We start from the raw sequence: 22,926 nt of genomic DNA on the forward strand, positions 1-22,926 counted from the left end.
GGTGGTCCGAGGAGCATCCCCATCCTCCATGGGCATGTTGCCTCCAGTACCACCCACCGGTTCCCTCGTGCTCTGAGGCTGAAAATATGGTTTTAATAATGTGTCCATAAATCATTCTATCCGTAGCAGCTGATGTGAGCATCAGTGCTGGGAATATGCCCAAGCTTCCCAGATGCAGGAAAGCCTACACAGGCAACCACAGTGAATGGTGGCCACCATCAGCCCATGGCATGAAGGTGGCCACCAACAAGGGCACCCAAGGGCAGTGGCAACCGCTGCATGAAATCCAAACTCCAGGGAAGCAAGGGTGGGATTCAGAGGTATCTGGTGCTGTGTGAGATGCTCTGGGGTCTCAGTGCAAATCACAGGGCTGCCAGGATCTACGGGACACCTGAGCCTGCTGGAAGAGCAGCTGGAGGCCAGCTGGGGTCCTGCAGGGCATCAAAATCATAGAACCATCACATCATTTTGGTTGCAAAAGACCTTTAAGATCACTGAGTCCAACCGTTAACCCAACACCATCACTAAACCATGTCCCTGAGAACCTTATCTATGCAGTGGCACCAAGCACCTACCTTCAAGCGTCCAAAGTGTGTTCAAGGTCTTGACATGGGACCTGGGTCTTGGCTGTCAATATCGCACAGGAATCACCCTGCCGCAGTGAATCGACCTGTGCATCCTTGGCCACCAACAGACCCATGCTCAGAGGTGTCCAGGAGGATCAGCGCTGCTATGATCCCTCTCCTGCAGCTGAGGAATTGGAGCACACAGAGATGAAGGAACCCAGACACATTCCTGGGGGTGTGGGCTCTCTGCTTGTTGCCACAGCGCTGCACCAACAGCATCCGCACCTCGGACACAGCTCCTCTCCTCCACGGGACAATCCTGCTCCCTCGGCAGCAGCGAGAGCCATCGCCACCTGCCATGGCAGCAAAAATCACCGAAGACTTCCTAAAAAGAAATGTCATGTCAAAACAACGGCAGCAACATGCGTTATTTTACAGCCCTCTCTAGATTTTTGTCATGGATTCCTCCAATGGAGCCACGCTGGCCTCTGACAGATACAGGATACGTCTCATGACAAATTGCTTGTTTTAAAAGTGCCCTGTTCTCCAGGTCTCATAAGTTGGGAAGCTCATTTGCAGCCTTGAAGGCTGTTAGCCAGCAATTCTCCACGTCTGCACAGAGTTTGCAGCCTGTCGGGCTCCCCTGTCCCCGAGCATCCATCACTCTCACACTTCGCTCCCATACCGACACTGAAGTAACAAGTGAGATCCTGCACCGGTGCAAAGCAAATAGCCCCAGCTGTCCGTCAGGACAGTTCCCCAGCAAACAGACTGGTTGGGATGACTTTTTGCCTGATCTTGCGGTGGATGATTTCAGATTTTGAGCGCGGATTGGGTTCAGAGCAAGGGCTATGAAGAGCAACCCTCCACCACTGCTGCCCAGACCTGCCCATTCACTCTCTTCTTGCCATCACCTCCCTGCACCCAGCGGCGACGAGATTTTAGCAAAAAAAGAAACATCACAAAAAAAGACATAGTTTTGCCATAGTTTTGGAGCACAAAGCCCATTTGCTGCCCATACAGACATCTGAAGGGAAGAAGCCATTCCCAGATTGAAGGCTTTGACTCTTCCCAGCCTGTTTCTTTGCCTCTGGTGCTCAGCGGAGTGACGGGAAAAACAGCTGGGACTTTGCTTGATATTGAGGCAACAAGAGGAGTTTTCACCTGATGCTGGAAACAATGCCATCCACAGAGGCTCGCATTGTTACCTTGACATTTGGAAGCAATTACCTGCATGTTATGTAAAACTTTTATTAAACGACTGGAGAAATTCGGTAATGTGTTAATCATCGCTTGAATGACATCTGCTTAATACCAGAGATTTTTGAACTGCAGGAGAAGGGTTCAGCAGTTCAGAATGATTACCAAAACATATTGCTCCTTTTTTCGTTCTCCTACGTGTTAATTTTTCAGATTTATTGTCTAAGGCTCCTGCGTCTAGTATTTTCAATACATGTCAACATCTGTTATATCTCTGCATTTCACAGCTCTTTAGTCTTTGCCCCATGAAGCCTTAGGCACTCAGTTAAGAGATGCAGCCAGCGCTAACCCAGGGCTTATACAATTTTCCAAACTAATCCAAATGACGATTACCAGGGAAATTTGGTTGGCAGATGCATTTCTGGCATCAAAAAAGGGCATCGGTAGATGGACTCAAACCCAAAGAAATTGGGCAGGTCTAGAGACAAACTTGGCTGTCAAGGCAATAAAAATTAGAGCTTCCATTTATTTTTCTGAGAGTTGCTATAAATTCGGGGGCACCCCATCTCTCCTGCTTAACCTAACGTAAACTCTCCATCCGCCTCCCTTTGTAGGGTGTGTTATTTCTGTAACCTTACACATCTCCTTTCCGCGTCCTCATTTTTTTGGGGGGAATATAAAATTAAATAAACCCCAAACATTTAAAGGCCATTTTCAAAACTGCAGAACGGTCGGTATTACATACAAAGCAAACTTGTGTTTTTTAATGGGGAACCTCCTGCCTTTTTTCCTTCCAGTAATCAGCAGCAGGCTGCAGAGGCAGTGACACTTGCTGCCCTCTGCACCCGTGGGACCGGGGTCACTTCAGGAGGGGGCCGAGGAGACAGAACACAAAAGATTTTCCTGCTTGTTGAGATTTGTTGCATTTTGTCAAAAAAAACCCTCCATTTTCTCCACCTCAGAGCACAGTTTTTCCATGAATGGGAGAAAAAAGGTCAAATATTGAGGGTCGGTATCCAGCATGGGAGTTTTGAGGAGTAAAACAGGGAATTTTTCCAGGAGTTCACAGCCAGCTTCTGCCAAGCTTGAGCACAAGGAGGGAAGAAGATTAACGCTGACATGAAAATGTAACCAATGGGCCAGAATTTTTGGGAGACTCTACTTTAGCCTTTCTTTTTAACTCCAGCACTTAAAGATGCTGCTCTTTACTTAAGCATGACTCTAAAGAGCTAAGCTCTGGCAGTAGTTCTCCTACTGCACAAATGCGTGACCTTGGATGACATCGATCTGTCAAAAAAGAAGGAAAAAAAAAAGGTGTTGCTGCTATTTATTTACTTTGTGCGCCGATTCCTCATTCATCATCAGGTAAATTTGCTCTTGGCAGCACCGGCGACTTCCTCAAACGCGGCCAAGGTGACCACTAAAATTAGCATCAAATCCCAGTAACGCTTTACATCATGTACACGTTATTTTTCACTGGACATAAATTCTGAGGTGTTCCGCTTTTGTTTTGAAGCCCCAGGGGGGCGGTCGTTGCTCCGGGCACCGGTCCATGCCGGGGACAGAACCGGCCGATGCAACCGACTCCAAACAGGGAACTTAAACTTTCTGTTTCACTGGAGCAATTTTCTCCATCCTTGCCAAGATGAATTACTAAAGCGTCTGAAGAAACTGTGCTGACCAAGACCTCAGACAGTAAAACACAATTTTCATCCTCTCCCATAAATTTTTTTTGCTTAATAAAAAGTCCTTGAGGAGCACAAGTTCTCTGTCAGAGCCAAGGAAAATAAACGTGTGCGCGGTTAAACAGCACCGATAGCCGTGAACACTAACGACCCCTCCAGTGTCCTGCTGTTTAATTAAACATCTTCATCCCTGTTGTCCCGGAGCCCTCCCCACCTCCACCATCCCCAGGTAGGAGAGCAGAGGGATGCTCTGGCCAAGGGAGGGACTTTGTGCATCACACCCGTGCCACGCCGGGGGCGTTCGGTCCCCGTTGCCAGACTGATTGAACAGAGAGCCAGGCAGCAAATGCAGACTGTTCCTCAGCAGAATATAATGTTGTTTGGCTGAGGTCACTGGGAAAGCCCCGCGGGGAGCAGGACGGCACAGACCGGGGTGGCCATGGCTCTGGACAGGTGGCCACGTCCCTTCTCATCCCCAGGCAAGATTTTGAGCTGGACAAATGAAACAAGGCAGGGAGGTGTAATTAATTAATTAAACACTCATAAAGGTGTAGCATCGTCCAGGGATGCTCACAATGTCCCCATAGCCATAAGTCTGGAGAGACAGAGGGTGAGGGCAGGTCACCATTGAATCATTTAAGTTGCAAAAATATTTAAGATCATTGAGTCCAACCATTAACCCAGCACTGCCGAGTCCCACTAAACCATGTCCCTGAGTACCTCTTAGTGCCTGAACCTGGAGAAGGGGGGTCATGTGTTGCTTCACGACTGTGCAGGACCTGATATACCACAGACCTCACCCTCCTCATCCTCCTGGTCCTTTGAGGAAGCAGTGAGCACCAGAGGGAAGCCTGCATGCTGCGAGCACAAGGGAAAAAAGAACATCAGCAATGGGGAGATGGAAACTCCCTGCAGGGGTGGCAGCAGGGATAACACCCCAGATTGATGCTCCCTGGCATCTCCAGGCGTCACCCAGACCAATGATGACCCCCAACCCTCCCAAGCCACGGTGGGACCTGAGGCAGAAACGCTGGTGTGATGGGGGCAGGACGGCACCCAGCAGGGGGAAGGAGAAAGAAAACATTAAGTGTGATGCTGAGGATTCTCATTTTTCCCCCCAAAATGAAACCCCAGACAGCAGGTGAGGGTGCTGGCAGCCAGGATGTGTGGGCAGGGGTTTGCCAAACACATGGCCCTGCCTGTTAAGCTGCCGATTTCATGGTGCTAAAGGGAGCCAGGCTGCTCTAGAAGGCACTGCCGCCTGCAATTGCGATGGGGGAGAGACACAGAGGATTTTTAACGACGCCGTGATGGCCCATTCCTGTATCGCAACCTCCGCTAGAGTGTTTATAAATATATATATATATATATATATATATATATATATATGTTCCATCTGGTAAGGCTACAGAGACATGCTGTGTGAGAACTGCTGGGTGCAATATTCAAACCTTTGCTCTCTGAATATTGCGATTTCTTGGGTTTTTTTTACATATTTCAACCCAGAGACACTCAGCCTTGTGCTGGGTCTGAATGTAGCCAGGAAATTTCCTGGGCTGGAGATGCTCAGGCACCAGAGCTGCGTGTTTTCCTCTGGATTTCTCCTTTACAGGTGGGATTTCGTTTGGGATTCTGCACGAGAGTGACAAGAAGCAGCATCCCCAGGAGGGGCGGAAGGCAGAAGCAGAGTGCAGGGGCTGCTCACAGGCAAAAAATCACTTGTTAAGGAAGTTAAATGAGAAAAAAAAAACCAAGTCCTGTCCCTGCAACACGTCTTTCCCGGGGCAGGGTGCAGAGGTGCTTTCAGTGAGTGCTGGGGAGCGGCGGGAGCAGCTCTGGTTTCCAGGGATGAAGCTTTGGGGAATATGGACATGAAACACAAATTCCTTGCTGGAGCTCGGCCTGGGGCCCAGGGCTATGGCTGCTGGTGCCATGAGGCTCCTCACCACGGGATGGTTGGGGTTTGGGTTTTACATAGACCTGTTTGTAGAGGAAAAGATTAAAGGTCTTGCGGACTCCTATGAAATCCCCAGTAGCAGCAGCTCTGGTGACTGGAGTCAAATCAATTCCAGGCTGAGATCTTTCATTAGGGGAGACTATTTAGGGGTCCCAGCACCATCGGTGAGGGCTGGAGAGGGGTTTGTGGGCTCAGACACATTTCAGAGCAACCTTGCTCATGTTTTTCACACCTATCCATGGTGGCAACCTTAAAGAGCAAAGTGACCAAAAAAAAAAAATCCTAATTTGCATCACATAGAAACCCTGTCTCACCTGATCTGCACCTCTGGAGTGTGGGGAGTAGCTCAGGCTGGTCCGAATCCGGGGTCTCCCATTTTCCAAGGTTGGGTGATCTGAGCAGGAAGGGCTGAGAAGCCCAAGCAGAAGGTGAGAGGTCTCCTTGGAAGCCACGTGCTCCTGCGGCTGGTTTGAGACCAAACAAAATGAGGAGAAAGAACAATTTAGGGAAGGGACCACTAAAGGCATTAACTCCTCATGCCCTGGCAGCCGGGTGCACCTCACCAGCCCCAGCCAGATATTATCTACTAGAGATTTATTTCCAGTCTTCTTTTCAAGACATGATGTCAGGATTGTAACAACCTGACTAAGGCAAACTCTGGATGGAATTACTGTTGTATTTATCAATTTTTCTCTTCTTCTTTTTTGTCTCGATTAATCATGGAAAAGTCCTGTTATCCCAACCTGCCTCCCAGCCAAGGCAGGACTGATCCATACATCCACCATCTTCTGTTTAATCCAGGCTATTTTTAACAAAATCCCCAGTGACAAGATTCCTTGAATCACAGGAGCGAGAAATGGAAAAGACCTATTAGATCATGCAGTCTGTCTGCTGGCCAGTGCAGGCTGTTCCCTGCAGCCCAGTTTGTAGTGGTTCAGCTTCCACCTTTCTGTCCCTTGGGAGATGATCCCGCTGGCTAACGGATCCAACACTCAGGTTTGCTTGATGTCATCCTGGAAAGCAAAAATGTCCAGTATTGGCCTCAGCTGACTGAAAATGCTTTAAGTCTGGTCTGCAGGATGGGAGCGGAGCGGGCGAGCGGCAGCATCGCTGTTAATTGGGTTTTAGGCAGAAATAGCATGTCTGCCTGCAAAATATTCATGCCAGCACACCTGCACTGTGCCACCTGCACAGCCCCGTGCAAAACCCCCAGCCCACCATCTGCTCCCAGTGCGACCCCTTGGAACTGGGGAGGGGGCTCTCCTGAGTGCTTGGGGCTCCCATGGGTGCTGGGGCCTGTGACCTCCCAAAAAACAGTCAACATGCCCAAGCCACAAGGTGCCCTTGATCCCTCACAGCACAGGGTTTTCAGCTCTAACTCGGCCTTATCTGCCTTGAGTAATCAAAAATAATTGGTTGCTCCCCAGTGGACTGATCTAATAGCAGTACGAATAAAGTTATTTTGAACAGTTGTTCATGAGTTCATCTCCTGGAAAGCCTCAGCCCCAGCTGTTGCTGTGCTTTTGATTAAAAAAAAAATAAAATAATATATTAAACTCAAACTGGGGATTATCAGGGCTAAGCACGTCTCAGCCCTCCCTCCTCCCCATGTCAGGTGCCCGGCTGGGCTATAAACCACTCTTTGTGTGCGGCTCCCTCGGCCCTTTCTCCCCGCACTGGCACGGGTGCCGCGGCAGTTTGGCGGCTCCGGGCGCTGTGCCGGAGCGGGATGCTGGCAGCGCCAGCACGGCTGCCCGGACCCCGCTGGCGGGCAGCGGTGGCAGCAGGCCGGGGATGCAAATGGTCAGCGAGGCCTCTGGCCAACTCGATTTGTTAATGGTCAAGCTATGGGGAGCTGTGTTTTGGGAAAACGAAATGGAATTAGGCATGAGCCGGGAAAAGGGAGGGTGGGAGTGGGGATGGGGGAGAAACCATGCAAGCGTTTGGTGACATGCAAGAAGGGTGCTTGGGGACAGTGTGACAGCAAGGGACCTGCAGCAGACACAAGCACAGCTCATCCCCGTGCAATCCCAGGGTGATGCTGGGGCTGTCCCCTGGCATAGGCAAGCCTCTCACCCTGCACCTGTCCAGCTGCTGGACATGGAGCCGGGCAGCGGGATTTTCCATGCAACCACTGACCCACAACCCATCCACAAAGCAATAACCAGCAGGCACAGGCTCTGAGCCGTGGGCTGACCACAGGGCAGGGATGTGCAAGGTCCCCAGGCAAGTCATCCCACATGGGACACCCAGGGACCTTTGTGTGACATATTCCTTGGGTCCGCACAGAGCCCAGCTCCTCGTCCTCCCACCCAGCTCCACCATCTGGGTTGCTGCTCCACGGCCACCTGCCATCGCAGCTTTGTCACTCTAGCAGCACAACCTTTGCAGGCTCCAGGCTTTGTGTTTAAAGCATCCCGGTCTCTGCCCTAATCTCTCAGAGAAGGATAGAAATGTCGCCTCTCCTCTCGGCATCCCTGGCTGCCGGGATGAGCCCGTAGCCAGGTGTGGGTGAGAGCCAGGGCTTGGTCTCCTAAAAGTCATCGCCGGAGCAGTCTGTCTGACTCCTCCACTTGCCAGAGCAGAGACGAGCTCAGCAAACAGCTCCTGCTCCGGGGTTTGGCCAGGACAACCTGTGCTCTGGCAGCAGCGGGTTTAGGACGGGTCGGGGATGATGTCCTGAACCCCTCAACATCCAGAGCAGGGGACAGCGATGCTGCAGCCTCCCCTGTCCCATCGACATCTGGGTGCTCCCAGTCCAGTCCCAGCCCTTCTCTCCAGCACCAAATCCAGCTGGACACACATCCTGGCAGCTGGACACACATCCTGGCAGCTGGACAGACACCAACGCCAGCACAGCAGGGACGTATAGGGGGTCACCCCCTTCCCACATCAGCGTGGACCTTGCTTAGCTCAATCTGAAAACCCGCACACAAGATCCCTTGGGAAGGGATGGATTAGCACCTTGGACACTTGGAGAAATTCTTGCTGAGGTGGAACAATTAGAGAGGGACTGCAGAGCAGATATTTGCAGACGTTCTTGCTGAGACGCGATAATTAGAGGATACGGACAATAAAAAAGAATTGCACACTTTCCTTGTCCAATCAATTAGGTAATAACAGAGTTATTCCACACATCTGCCTAAGGAGGTCCCTCCTCTTTCTGAATAAAGATAATTTCAAAAGCAGACTGGTGAAGTCAAACCAATAATTGTCCCAAGGTTGGAAAAACTTGGGAGCAATGCGGTGAAAAACAGAGAATCCAATCAAAAGGCAGAAAAAAATGTGTAATAGTACCAAACCCTGAATACATTCAAGGCTAAACATGTATATTGTCTTAAAGCTAAACTGTATGGTTGCCCATAAAGAGATGTGCAGTTGGACTGGTAGCCATCACTATACCTATTGAATTAAGATATTAATTCACAATGTTTGAGTCTCCTTCTCTAATTCTCTTTCTTGTTTTGAAGAGAAAGACATTGTACCAAAAGTGCAGGTTTCTAGAAGCAGATTTCACAGAGCATCCCCGCTCTCTTTGGCTTTCTCGCCATGGCTCTTATTTTTCTTTTTCAGCATCAGCATCTAAACATCTGGGTCATGGTGAAGCTCAGAGCTGGAAGCAACACAATATAGTGAGAAAGGATGTTTTTGTGCTATTTCCAACCTTCCCAGAACAGAGAACTTCAGAAAGCCCTTTACAAAGGCTGCTTTCTTCCTCCACGCTACTTTGAAAAGATGGGTGAAATCCTCAGTTATCTGCCTATACCAAGGCTGTACAAGACAGAGACGATCAAAAGGAGGGGGAAGGGGACGATGAAAAACACAGCCAAGTGGTTTTTTGGTTGGTTTGTTTGTTTGTTTTAGCTTCTTTTGGTTAAAACTGCAGTTTTGGAGCAACTCCAGCCTCCTCTGTACTTGGGGAGGACAGAGGATCTGAATGATTTATTAGTACTACAGATCCCCACTGACATTTTAATTCTGTTTTTTTCCCCTATATTAAAATTTCAGTTTCTTACTGAAATGTTGAATTGGAGCAAGTTTGGGGGGCTTTTAAAGAAGCTTCAAACTTGGGTTCAGGTGTTCAGCAATGCTGGTCAGACAGACCAGTCCCTCCCAGCATCCCAGCCAGAAGCCCTGGGTGGGCATGGCGGGCGCAAGGCTGGGTTGGGAATGGGGACCTGGTTTCCCTCTTCCATCCAGAAAAGCTTGTGAAGGAGCATTAAGGGTCACGACTGGGGTCTCCTCAAATTCTGCACCCAAGGGTGAGGGTGATGCTCAGCTCCATCCCTCTCCTCCCACTCATTTGGGTGCTCCCGGTGGTGTTGCACCTGCGGGACAGACCCAAAGTCAATATCAAACGTGATGTGGGTCCTGCTGCCCTCCTGCTGTCCCCTCCTGGGACGAGAGGTAATTCTGGCTCCCCGTGAGCTCAGTTTTGAGCCTGTTTAGGAAGCGGCTGCCAGATGGAGTGGGGCTGCCAAGCCCGATGTGATGTGGTTGTTTCGGGAGGTGGAATCTGTCTGCGGAGCGCTGGCCTGCACGATGCATTGGCCGGCACTCAACTATGTCCCTGTGATCCTGACCGAAGGAAACCCGGACGTTTTACCCCCTTCCATGGCTAATCCCCTGCTGCCCGGGGGCAAACCTCCGTTTTCCAGCCAGCCATCAATTTAGGAACTGCACCCTCTTCGCCTCTCCCGCCTCTCCACCCACTAGCAAACTTTTGCGCAAAGCAGCTTGTTCCCAAAGGGAGAGTCCGTGTCCTACTCTCTTCTCCCCATTTTTGCTCCTGTGTTGCACACAGGACTCAGTGCAGAGCTAATCAAAGTCCTGCTCTGCTCCCCCTGCAGCGCTCACCCATTCCCCCAGGGCTCCTGCTCGCACCCCCAGCCTTGGGGGGCTCCCAGCGATACCCCCTCTGTTCCTTCTCCTACCTTGCTCACTATTTGGGGGTAAAATCCCCTACCAGGAATGGAGATGCCAGGTTTTAGTGCCATCCAAAGCCACATCCCACAGCTGCTTAAAGCATCACCCCAAACAGTGTGAGCAGCTCCAACGAGATACGGACAACGTGGATAAAGCCGCCCTGGCTCACAGCATCCTCACAGTGGTAACAGAGCTGTCACATTCCAGGTATAGAAAATCAAGCCATGTCCCTTTTTGCAGGCAGCCCCAGAGTCAGAAGAACATATTTTATCATATACATAATCTCAAAGCAACTAAAAAACCAACACCACGCAACACCTCGTCTTCTAGATTCCCAGACAATACACTCAGCATCCTCATGCTATTGATGTAATCCCAGAGAAAGGTCCCCTGGGCCCAGTGTTGCTAAGCCGAAGCTGCACCAAGCCCAGGGCTCCAGGCCCTCGCCTCCCCATGGCAGTGGGACAGTCTGCACCGCTGGGATACCCTGGGCACGTTTTATGGACCCGTTTATACACTTGTTGAGTGTCTAAGTTCACTCTGCACCCAAAGGGAATGTTAATAGCTCAGTAAAGCTCTCTGCTAATACTATTCTTGCTGTCCTTTGTGTTCAGCTGCAGTAAAAATTAGCCAAGAATAAAACTGACATAATAATAAATAGGAATAAAACCAACACAGCACGTTCCAGCGGTACCTCTGCATAAGCAGGTACCCACCTTCAACCCCGAAGACTTTACCATTAACCAAAAGCAACTGCCAGGCAAACCCTGAGCCAAGGTACAACAAGTGAAACCCAAGACGGGTCTGTGGCGTGACGCCAGGGTGCATGTTTGACCCAAATTGCTTAAACTACAGCTGGTTGAGTGATTCACTGCATCCAGCTCCATCCGTGGGCCTGGCCTGGCTCTCTGTTTGTGACTTGTCTCCGGAGAGACGGAGGGTTTCTTTGTTTTGTTTGTATAAGCGCCTTGGTTATTCAGGGAACCGTGACACACGCTGTGGGAACACTGGCCGGCTGCTCTTGGAGAAGATGCACATGGTGGATACATATTTGGACCTGGCTGCTCGGCTCCTCTGGGACCATTCCTTCTCTCCCTTGACCTCAGGAGCATCACTCATGTCTTCACATGACCTGTAACTCTTCCTGCTCCCCAGCTCGCCTGACAAGAGAGGTCTGTGGGATGAATGGGGTGTGGAAATGGAGGAGAATGTAAGGACAGCTGGTTGAACACGAGCCAGAGTGTGCCCAGGTGGCCAAAAAGGCCAACAGCATCCTGGTGTGCATCAAGAATAGCGTGGCCAGTAGGATGAGGGATGCGATTGTCCCACTGTACTGGGCACTTGGGAAGCCCAACCTCAAATCCTATGGTCAGTTTTGGGCCTCTCACAACAAGAAAGCCCTTGAGGTGCTGGAGTGAGCTCAGAGAAGGGAACTGAGCTGGGGAAGGGGCTGGAGCACAAGTGTGATGGGAGCAGCTGAGGGACCTGGGGGGTTCAGCTGGAGAACAGGAGCTGAGGGGAGACCTTCTGATCTCTGAACTGCCTGAAAGGAGCTTGGAGCCAGGGGGGTCGGGCTCTGCTCCCCAGGAACAAGCGCCAGGACCAGAGGAAACAGCCTCAAGTTGCACCAGGGGAGGTTGAGGTTGGATTTGGGGAACAATTTCTTCCCCAAAGGGCTGTCGGGCATTGGAACAGGCTGCCCAGGGCAGTGCTGGAGTCACCATCCCCGGACGGTTTGAACAGACATGGAGATGAAGTTCTCAGGGACATGGGGTAGTGCCAGGGGTGGGGGAACAGTTGGACTCAATGATCTTAAAGGTCTTTTCTAACCAAAAATGATTCTGTGATTCTATGATTTTAGGACTCATGAGTGGTGTTCGTGGCTGTGGGTTGAGTGGAGAAGCTGATGGGGAGGTGGGCACGGTGCTGAGCCTCAGCATCCAGTGCACCCCATGGGAGCACCACCCCAACCCCAACTCCATCTGATTTTTTGGGGACATAGACACAAACCCTCCAGCACTTTTTGAGGGGCTCAGCCTTGCCCCTGGCACAGCACAGCAACCGGGGCAGCAGATGGCAAACTGACATGAAAAAATGCTGAAAATGAAAACATAACAAAATGCTACACAGTTGCCTGTCCCTTTCGATTCAGTTTTTGGTCAGCTAAATTGTTGCTGAATATGGCAAGCTGCGTCAAAAATGTACTTTAATGAAGTGCAGCAGGGGCTCTGGCATTATTTCCCAAGCTCCACTAAGGTTTTAATCCCCCAGCTCTCTAAGCCACTGCGTGACATATGCTTTAAAGAGGATATTTTTTTGCTCCCTGGTATTTCACGCATGTTATATTTTAAAGACTGCTGCCAGTTTAGTTTAGGCCCAAAACGTTGGTGTCACTCAGGGATGGAGGAGGGAGGAGGCACTTCACCAAAGGGACTAAAAATAATCCCAAAGCAACCTTGGAGGAGGGCGACTGGCCATCACCGTGTGACAGCACAGCCCAAACCCCCTCGTGTCCCCGCCAACAGGTCTGGAGGTGTCCAAAAAGATTTGGGAGAGGTCTGAAAATGTTGGGGGGGTGATGGGCATCCCGCACACCCAGCCTCACCCTCCAGCCCCGCGCTGATCCAGCCACCAAGGGGACTCCGCAAGCACCAAGAATGGACTTTGCTAATTAGTCCTGGTTTATCTCAAGCAAATTTCCTGCTCTGTTTGGTTAAGACCAGCCTGGAGTGACTAATATCTGCAGCAGGGAGGAAAAGCCCCTCTTGGCATCTCTCTTCTTGCCTGGGAGAGCCTCGCTCGGGGAGATATTAAAGGCTTTTGTTTCCAGGAGCTGTCAAACTCCTCACCTTTCACAAGCACTAAAACGGCCAGGGGAAAAAATATATGCGAGTGGAATAATAATTTTTAACTCATAAATTTGAGCTCATAAATCAAGGATTGACGGAGCAGTCGTTGTAATGTCTCGTGAGTTAACATTTGAGGTTTTCTTTCACCTGAGGAAAAGGAAAAAATACCCAAGTCTCTGCCCTTCCACTCCAGAGATTGCTATAAATCACCTTAATGTTACACTCTTGCTCTTAAATAGACCAAAAGCATGAGCGTGGGGAACAGATAGTGAAACTGGGTAATTTTAAAATTACAGTACTGGGAAGAATGCTTTTAAAAAAGAAAAGCCAACAGACTCAAACCAAACCCGCTCTGCTTTTAATAGCAGAGGGCAAATCCTGCCCTTGGAGAAATGCAGCCTTGGGGACCAAGGCCAAACCTTGGTCCTGGTCCTGCCACGGGACTGAGCTTGGTGTGGGGACAGCTTGGACCGGAGCCACCCGCACGTGTCACAGCTGCCCACCACGAGTCACGTTCCACCGTCACCACGAAAGGGAGAGCAGCATAGAGCAGCACGTACCCAAACTGGGACCTGACACAGACAGAATGGGACATAACACACCCAAACTGGAGATGCAGCGGCCACACAAGACAGGAGGCAACAACGAGGAGCCCACACTGCCAAGGGGACATCTGCAGAGCCAGGGCTGTCACCCACCTGCTGATGAAGTCCCACCACCCCAGCTCCTCTCCTGGGAAGCAGGAAACATGATGGGAAAAGATGGAGTGGAAAAAAACCCAGGTAGCTGGGCACTGGGCTGTGTCCACATGCAGATTCTGGCTCTCCCAAAGTTAAAAAATGACTTGTATTGTTTTTCCCCCCCTGGAATTTCCTATGATTTTACCTGTTTTGGATAAGAAGGATAAAGCTCAGCAGATCTGAACCTGGTGTTCTAAATGCTGATGATGCTTTGACCGTCACCCAGAGGGAGGCTAGAGGAGGAAGAAGAGGAGGAGGAGAACGAAGAAGAGGAAGGTGTTGGCATGCGGAGCACAAGTGCGTATGTGCCACCCTCCTCTGACTAATCTGGCAGGTTCAAAGCCGCCGGGTGGTGCTGGCCGCAGCTGCCATGTCTGAGCTCCAACAGGTGACAGCTCAGCTGTCCCTGTCCCCAAGGGGCTGCTCACTCTGGCGGGGGCGGGAAGGGGTGGTGTGTCCCCAACACCCCAGCCAGCCCCATTCTGCCCTCAGGAAACCTCTTTGTGCCCAGCATCCCCTCTGTGCTCAGCGGGAAGGCACACAGCAGTGGGATGGGGCATGGCTGCTCGGAGGTGGTAGTTGTCCTAAATCCTCCCAAAAAGCACTCTGGCTTGTTGGGAAATGTGGAACCGACCTGTTCTGCATGGTGCTGGTGGCACCGAGACCCTGCAAGCAGCACATGGGTTGTTTGCCCTATGTCAGCACCTGGTCACCCTCCAGCACCCAGTCCCCTGCCGATGCAGCCGGGGACAGGGACAGCCCTTCCCACCCCCACGGGAAGGGCTGCGCTGTAGGAGGCGTCACACAGCCCATCGCTAGGAAACATCCCATCACATCTGCAAACCCCTTTGCAGAGGGCATCCTTCAGTGCCACTGTCCCCGGTCCCCAGGCACGCAGCAGCAGGACAAGGACAGGCCTTTTGGGAGAATCCAGCCAGCCGGCCACATCTCTGCTGAAGCTGGGAAGACTTTTATTTCCGCTCCCAAGTGTCTCGTTCCTCTCTGGAGGCTGCACCAGCAGACGGGACCATCTGCCATCAGCCGGGTCGAAACGCAGCAAGGGGCAGGGGAATGTGGAGAAACACTTGTGTGGCCAAAATCCACAGCCAGAGGGGCCAGTGGTCACCATGGGGCTGGGACAGAGAGGGGCCATGTCCGTACATGGCCTCACGAGAACTGCAGCATCCCGCAGCGATCCCATCGCCACTGTGAGGGGACGCCCAAATTTCCCTCATTTGTGTAAGAAAATAACAAAGTGTGACCTGAAATACCTCCCCACCAGCTGCCGCCAGGCACAGCCGGCCAGATACACAGCTCGCTCACCTCCACGCACACAGGAAATACCTATTAAAATCCCAAAAAGTGCAGGTGCGGGGGGCTTGTCTGCGCACCCATGGCCCTGCAGAGTCACCGGCATCACCAACAAGTTGCCTGAATCCTCATTAATTCACTTGAGCCACCATCGTCTGAGCGGCACCATTATTCACGCAGGCTCCAGACCTCCTTCCCCACTGTTAATTTCTACTTATCTGCATATTTTATTGAAAATTAAAATCCTTTTGCATTTTTTCCCAGGGCTCAGTCGTGAACAATCTTTTCTTGCAGCCCTACTTGACTCCAATTAGTTGGAATAACAAAGCTGCCGCTGTTGGAGGATTATTGACAAATGCTCAAGGAAAAAAAAATGGCAAGAGAGTAGTCTATTAAAATGACAGCTTTTTAAGCCTGGAACAAAACCACCTGGCAATTAATAGTGCTGGGGAAGCATGGAAAATATCAATTCTTAGTTTTTTGATGGCATTTCAATTGATTAGCCCGCTCGAGCCATTTATTTCTGTCTTGCTCCTCTGCGTTAACCAACAGGTCACCATCAGCATCCTCATCCTCAATGCGGCTGCATCTGTTCCCCCCCAGGGACTGCACGGACATCGGCACCAGCCACGGCTCCGTGACAGGAGCCTGGGGGAGCCGGGGCCATGGAAATACATCCCGTGCAGGACAGGCAGCCCCTGCCCGGCCCGGTTCCCGGCCTTGTGCTCACGCTGAGCTGCCCGGAGATACAGTTCCCATGGGCGCCCGTCGGCTCCTGCCCCGAAAAACCTGCTCGATGCAGCTGCAACTACGGCACAAAAGGACTGAGGAGCATTGAGAGCAGCACAACTCATTCACTGATAACTCGTTAATGGCGTTTCATATTTTTTTTTTCCCTGGCATTTTTTTTTTCTTAAATAAAAGAATAAGGGGGGGTAAAAATGAAGCATACTTGATAAAGGGCAGTAAGTGTTATCCCTTAAAAAAATATATAAAAACCTCACAGAGCTTTTTTTCTTTCATAGGTGGCTCGGACAGCTGGCTCTTTAAATATTAATCAGGGGCTCATTGATATGCAAATATGGTAAGAGGGAATAATGCTCCCGCAGCTGCGCAGCCCCGGTGGAGTGTTGGCCTCCTCTCCACTATGAATGGAAATATCTGAGGCCACAGGTGCAGGGAGCGACCGCGAGCAAGATCCTGCTTAATAAGGTAATTTGTGAGCGATGCTCTATAGAGACGAACCGGAGCAATCTTTTACCACTTGACAGTATCTGACCACTAAACAAGGTGTTAATCTTATAATTGTGGTGGGGACTGTTCCCTAGCACAGCGTTCCTGGCCTTTTGCCCTGACACTTGGCCAGTTAAAATCAACTTAACTGACAGGTCGGATGCGCGCCAACCGATCAGCGATAAATTATTTATTGTTCTATTTCCAGAATAACAAGTAAACAGGAAAGACGGGGCATCCCACAGAGAGAAAACCAGTTGGAAAGGCATCATTTGACTGAGTCACGTTGCCCCATGCAGCCACCCCGTCCCTGGTCCCCACGGTCCCCTGGCTCTCACCTCTTTCTGCTGGGACGGTGACTGCATCCCATCTTGCAGGAGCAAAGATGTCTCCACTGATGGCTCTGGTGGTGTCACCCGTGTCCAGGGACCTGCAGGTGGGGTTTTGGGGTCAGCCCCTGTGCCTCGTGCAGCTCCCGATTCCCACTCTCCTCTCCGGTGAACTGCGGGCCAAGAAGAGATACCAGAGGCAAGGTCAGAGCTGCTGTGGACATCACCCGTGGGTGGCTGCTGGCTCCCCCTGCCAGAGCGAGTGACGGCTGGGGAGGTGCGTCATGTTGAGGGTGGAAAATATGAGCTCCCTAGCCCAGGGACCTCAGCCCATAGCTGTGTCCTTGCTCTGGGGCCATCCACGCTGCTGTGGTGGCCCTGGTTGGACCCTCAGCTGCTGCAGGAGACAATGGGTCAGAGCTTTCAGCAGCATTGCCCATAACCAGAGGCAGTGGAGCCAGACACCCATAAGTACCCGTAGGTCTCAGCTCACACATTTTGCTCCCTCCTGCCCTTTGCTGTTAGCACAGATGGGTCTACAGAGCAGGGAAAGATTGTAAGGAAGGGCGTCCTTGAGGTCACCAAGCAAAACACACTCCACAACCACCCAACACAACCCAATGTGCTGCATTGCTGATTTAAGCACTCGTAGCCCCTCGCTGTGCTTCTGGGGAAGGGCTCCCCGAGCTGGCCCCGGAGCATGGCTCATTTCTCCCACTGACAGGCAGGAGCAGCTTGATGGAGGCACACTGGGCTCCATCCCATGCGGGACATGACGGCCGCATCCTGCCCTTCTGTAACAGCAGGAGGAAACAAGCTCCGAGGCTGCAGATACAACACCCGCTGTGGCAGAGTATTTTTAAGATTTGCCTCCTGTGGTTACCATCCTCCTCCTCCCTGCCAAGCTTCCTCGCCTGGGCTCCCGGTGATGAATGACCTCCCCGGGTACCGCTGGTACCAGGCACAGGCAGCTGCAATGAGGTTTTTTTCCCGGGCGGGCGCTGCAGATGGCAGCTCCGAGCCCACAGCTGCGCGCTCCTCCGTGCCACAAAGGGACAGAAAATGTAATTAATTAAAGGAGTGAGCAGGAAGGGGTGTTGGGATGTCTTAAGGAGACGACCAAGCCAACCACGGCTGCTCCGGCTCCGCTGGGTAAGCGCTCAATCGGCAGAGGGTCTCGGAGCAAGGGTTGTCCGCACAGTGTGGCCATTCCCAAAGGAGCTGAAGGTCTTTCTGGAGACAGGGAGAAGCCCAACTCCTCATTCTTGTCTTCTGACTCAATTTCTGGGTTTGCCATTGTTGGTTCTCGGCCTCCAGGTCCCACTGAAGGGGCAAAGCTCAGCTCCTGCTGCGCTGCCCGGCAGGGATGTGGTGGCTAAAACCCGTGTATGTATGTGGGTGCTACAACTGTTGTAGGTGCAGGTGGCATCTCCCCTCGGCTTAGGAACAATCACAATCATCTCAGAGCCTGAAGTCATAGGAATTCAGTTGCCTTTGAATTTGTTTAAAGTTCTGCAAAACATTTCTTAGTCTGTATAAAAGTTACTTTACTCCAGGAGATCAGAACAATTCTACAGGCCTTTTGTTTCCAAAGTGTATTTATCTGCCTTAGTATCTCAACACTTGCATTATTATTAATAATTAATGATAAATTACTACTAATTATTATTTTATATACAAGGGATTTGCCTCTTTCAACACTTCATTGGGATCAAAACCAGATCTATAACCTGGGGTGCGGAGATCCCACTTTCCCACTTCTCAGCACCTCAGGGCAGCAGCTGGCCCTTGAACTCAGCCCAGGAGACAAAGATGAATTTCCTAATTAAAAGTACCAGCCCTAGGGCAGCACCCGGGGCTGCTCACTCCGCACTATTTGCTACATTCCTCCTATTCTCTGCCGCTGTCTTAGAAGCATAAAACCTTGATCCGAGTTGACGAGCAGCAGGGACGCACCATGGGCCTCAGCTGAAATAATCCCGAAAGGCTCAAACCCCATGAATCCAGAGCTGCTCCGGGAGGATGGAGTTTGCGCCGTGCCGAGCGCCGGAGGAGGATGCGGCGCTGCCGACACCGTCGCTGCCGGGACCACGCGCCGGCACAGCTGCCGCAGAGGTATCTCCTTACCCTGGACCTTGTTAATGAACAAAAGCTTAGCAGAGTGTAGGCGGCTGGGCTAGACAGAGAATAAACAGGGGATTAGCAGCACGTAGCCCCCGAGTGAGGATCGGGCTCTTTTTTCCCTGCACTTGAAACCCAACTCCTCCCGCACCAGCCGGGAGCGTTTCTTCCCCTCCTGACGCTGCAGCCGTTCATTGTTAGCTGGGCAAAATTAGCTTTTGCAAGAGTTTTTACTGCAGCTGGGCAGCTAGCCCTTGGGCTTCTATTTTTTGTTCCTTTTTTTTGTGCACGTGGAAAACAAGAGGGCAAGCGATGCCTTAGCCACGGCACATCTCTCCAACTCTCCAAACTCTCCGACATTGCTCAAGCAAACTCACGCACCTCAACCTGCCTGCAACCATGGCATGGCCTGGTGGTATGTGACCTGGAAAAAGGGAAAAAATAAATAAAGAAAACAAACCAAAACCAAATTCCCATCTCACCCCCCCAGGCCTGTACACAGGGAGCTGCGGGGTGATGGCACAGAGCAATAAACTGATTGTTCCTGGCCTGGCCGGCACGGACTGAGGTGCCGCCAGCCCAGCGGTGATGTACACTGTGCATGTGCTTTATATATATATATGCCATAAAAATAATGCTTTGTGAGGGATACATAAGCACCCAGGGCAGGCAGCTGGGAGCTTGGCTGGGTTGAATTGGCTCCGTGTGCTCCAGCAAAGGGGACACCGGTGGCTGCAGTCCTCGTGGCACCATGTCCTCATGTCACCTCCAAATAACCCCATGCCCAGAGTGCTTGCAGGATTGCTTGATTTTTGCCTTTTTTTGCTTGTAAATCTCCTTAAGCAGTAAAGGGACTGAGCGTGCTGGTGGAGCAGCCCTTCCCGGGGAGCTGCTCCACCGCAAAAGGAATGCTTGCTCTTGTTGGGAGCACTGAGCAGCCAATGCTTCTTGTGGAGTGGAAATGACTTAAAAATCTGCTCAAAAGCATCATGTTCCCCCATCAGAAATAGCTCCAAACAGGAACGACTTGAAACAATGCAATCCGTGCTTTTTTTCCCTTGTAAAACCAAACATCCTAATACAAGAAGGAGGAAAAAAAGCAATAGTTCATTTGAACTTTCCTCCCTAGAAAATCATCTGGTGAATGCCCCATCCTGCAGAAACACCAGGACTGAACCAGAATAACCCAGTCTGCTGCTTATCCCCAGCCCATCCACAGGGCTTTCCTGGAGCAGCCCAGGAGCCGTTTGGGATGCTCAGGTCGCTCCTTCCCAAGGAGCTACCCCTTGGCAGGTATTCCCTATTTTTGGCCCAAAACAAGGTTAAGGCTTTGCACCAGACTAACACTTAATAAATGTTCACATGAATTAGCAGAACATGACATTGCACAGCCCAATTCCCGGCCGGGGCCGGCACTGCAGGTGTATGTGCCTGAAAGATGGAAGGCCATATGGTAAATATTGGAAAAAAGCTACAATATAGACATCCCTAGATGCTTTTTCAGCTGATCAGATTTTACTTGGTTAATCAAAGTTTATGTGATAAGCAGCAGAGCCCTGGGGCTCCAAAAGACGCAGGCACCGATTTTTGGTCCCATCCCTCTTGCCTCCCCTGCGAGCATCTCTCTGTATCCTGAACACACTGAGGTTGCACCAAGCTCCACCAAGCTCCCCTGGCCAATACTGCAGGGACAAAACAATACTTCTGAAAGCAATGATCCAAAAAAATGCCCATTCAGCCCTAAAGCACAGCGTGCCTCCGCGCCTGTCAGCTCAACGCTAGAATTTCCTCCTCTACAAGGCTGGAAAAGTATCCAGTCCAGGTCGCTCCATGCTCTGTAATGAGCAATTATTCCTTTCAAAAGTAAAATGAAACAAGAACCGTTCCCATAATCACCTACTGGATTTTATCAGCATGTTTGGGTTACGCTTTTGCCCCTTTGGCTAATGCCTAATTGATTCTTTAATCTCTACAAGTTTTTTATTGACTGATACAAGAGCTATTTAGCCCATCAGCGGCAGGAAAGCAGTCGGCAAACCCTCCGAGACCCACGACACGGTGCTAGGATGACCTCATCTGAAGCCAACACTTATTTGATAATCTATCACTAATTTATTATTCTAACTAACTGCTTGCAGGTGCTGTGATTTTAGTATAATTGTCCCAGCAACAGGGAAAAGCTCAGCAATGTGCAAACTTATCCGGAGCTGCTACCGCGGAGGAAGCAAATCCCAGCCTGTGCCGCGGGAAATGGGGGAAAACCTGGTGTTTTGGTGATGTGAAGGGAACAGCAAAATCCCACTGACTGTGGAAAATTAAAGGTGGGGGCTTGTCCTGCCTGATGGCTTGATGGGGAAAGAAGGAGCTCAAGGAGGATGGAAAACTCTGATGCCATTGGGGGGGACCTGGGTGGTGCTGGTGTCAGAGCTGGGGCACAACCCACACAGGGACAATTTGGTGTTGCAGTTCAGTCCCCTCCTCCCCACCTGCCTGTGTCTAAAACCTGAAAAAACAAGGATTTTAGGCAGTGACAAGGTACCAGGAGATGGATGTCCCCACAGAGGTGGCTGGCACGGTCCTGTTCCCCAACGGGTCAGCACTGGGATTGCCCACCGGAGCAGCACGGGTGAGATGTGGACTCCAGAAGGTTCAGGCTGGCACATCCAATGCAAAATCCTGCATAAATACAGAAAACAGGGTTAGGGTTTATTTCTGGATGTCTCTCTATTGTTTTTTCCCTACCACACGGGTTCTCGGCCCTTTGCCATCCCACCGGCAGTGCTGGGGTGGGATGGATGCCCCAGGAGGTGCCTTCAGCTCAGTGCTGGGACACCCGAACCACCAAACCTGCCACTCCTGCCCAAAGGACAGACCCGACAAGGATGGTCCCACCATCGCAAAGTTGGGGGTTTGCTGCCTTCCCAGCTCCCCAAACTGGAACTGAGAGGAGGGGGCAGATATAACCAGCCCATGCATTGACAGCGCGACTTGGAGCCACACAGCACGGGGCTTTAAAGACCAGTTAGTCCCACATTAGTCTCCCAGACTTTAGAGCAAGAAATCCCCCCAGGATTCAAACCATTTAAAGCATTTTCCCAGGGAGGGAGGGAGGGGTGTGAGGATGAGGAGGTACCAGGAGCATCGCTGGGAGCAGAGAAGCTGTTTTTCCCCATTATCTGCCTCCTCACCGTCTGCCCAAGCTCCTTCAACCAAGACAATGGCCTCAGCAAAAAAGGAAAATGGTATTTTGAGTGGCACGACCCCATCGTGGCTTCAGTTTTAATCCTGGCTGCGGTAAAATAAAAAGCAAGAAGTTGGGAGAATCATTTTTTCATTAAAATAAAAATCGATCCATAATGAAAATAGACTTCTAATGGGAAAAGTTGAGTGCAAATGGAAGCTTTTAAAGATTCTTTTGACTGACAATAACCTGAAGAGCCTCCAGGAACTCCAGCGCAGAATAATCAGATTAAATGAAAACTAATATACGATCCTGAAATTCATCCCATGCTGGTCTAAACTTATAGCAGCTGGGTAATTTAGCCTACAGGTTTCTGCCTCTTGCCCAGCAGTTCACACTGAATTGTTTAGCCAAACTTAATCTACTGGGAAGGAAAAAAGCTCTTTCCTTTAATATGTGTTAAAGTAAAGCCAGCTTCTAAAAGCAGCTGGGAGCAGGGTATACAAATACGTGCATTTTCTGCAGGAACTCCCAGACTGAAGGTTGGCTACTTTAAAACAAATAACTACAATTTAGAAACGATCCGGGAATGATGAAATCTCAGGGTGGGTGCGCTGTACAATGACAGCAGGAGTGCACAAGGACCTCGTACAGGGACAACCTCATGTTCTCCTCACCATGACCCCACCACAGGCCCCATGTTCCCAAAACATCAGTCACCCTAAATCTTTTGGTTTTTACACCAACTCTAGAGGTATTTTTTTTAAAGGAAGGCTGTCAGTTTGAGGGGTTTGCGAGGGGCAGCTGTCCTCCTGGGGCCCAGTGGCC

At 50.8% G+C, this 22,926-nt stretch overlaps 1 protein-coding gene and 1 long non-coding RNA gene across 7 annotated transcripts in view; one reads left to right on the top strand and one right to left on the bottom strand.

Annotated features, from left to right (window-relative positions):
- Nucleotides 1-16,969, bottom strand: part of LOC102093801 (uncharacterized) — a 47,910-nt gene extending 30,941 nt beyond the window's left edge. For 3 of the 4 annotated variants that reach the window (XM_065031266.1, XM_065031268.1, XM_065031269.1), the window contains exons 1-4: nt 16,806-16,969; nt 5,723-6,421; nt 4,172-4,309; nt 576-951 (exon numbers count right to left, since the gene is read on the bottom strand). The gene's annotated coding sequence lies outside the window, so the exon portion shown is untranslated. The remainder of the gene's footprint in view (nt 1-575; nt 952-4,171; nt 4,310-5,722; nt 6,422-16,805) is intronic. The other variant, XM_065031270.1, reaches the window with a different exon arrangement.
- LOC110360186 (uncharacterized) lies at nt 11,325-21,463 on the top strand. 3 transcript variants are annotated; one of them, XR_010466380.1, is made up of 3 exons: nt 11,325-11,506; nt 16,260-18,911; nt 21,056-21,463. It is a non-coding gene; the product is annotated as an uncharacterized LOC110360186 (long non-coding RNA). The 3 variants fall into 3 exon arrangements; XR_010466379.1 differs by lacking the exon at nt 21,056-21,463 and having other exon boundaries at nt 16,260-16,446; nt 16,676-19,510; XR_010466378.1 differs by lacking the exon at nt 21,056-21,463 and having other exon boundaries at nt 16,260-19,510.
- The last annotated feature ends 1,463 nt before the right edge of the window (nt 21,464-22,926 follow it).

The sequence above is a fragment of the Columba livia genome, chromosome 15, assembly GCF_036013475.1.
Source record: "Columba livia isolate bColLiv1 breed racing homer chromosome 15, bColLiv1.pat.W.v2, whole genome shotgun sequence".
In the NCBI taxonomy this organism is placed as follows: domain Eukaryota; kingdom Metazoa; phylum Chordata; class Aves; order Columbiformes; family Columbidae; genus Columba; species Columba livia.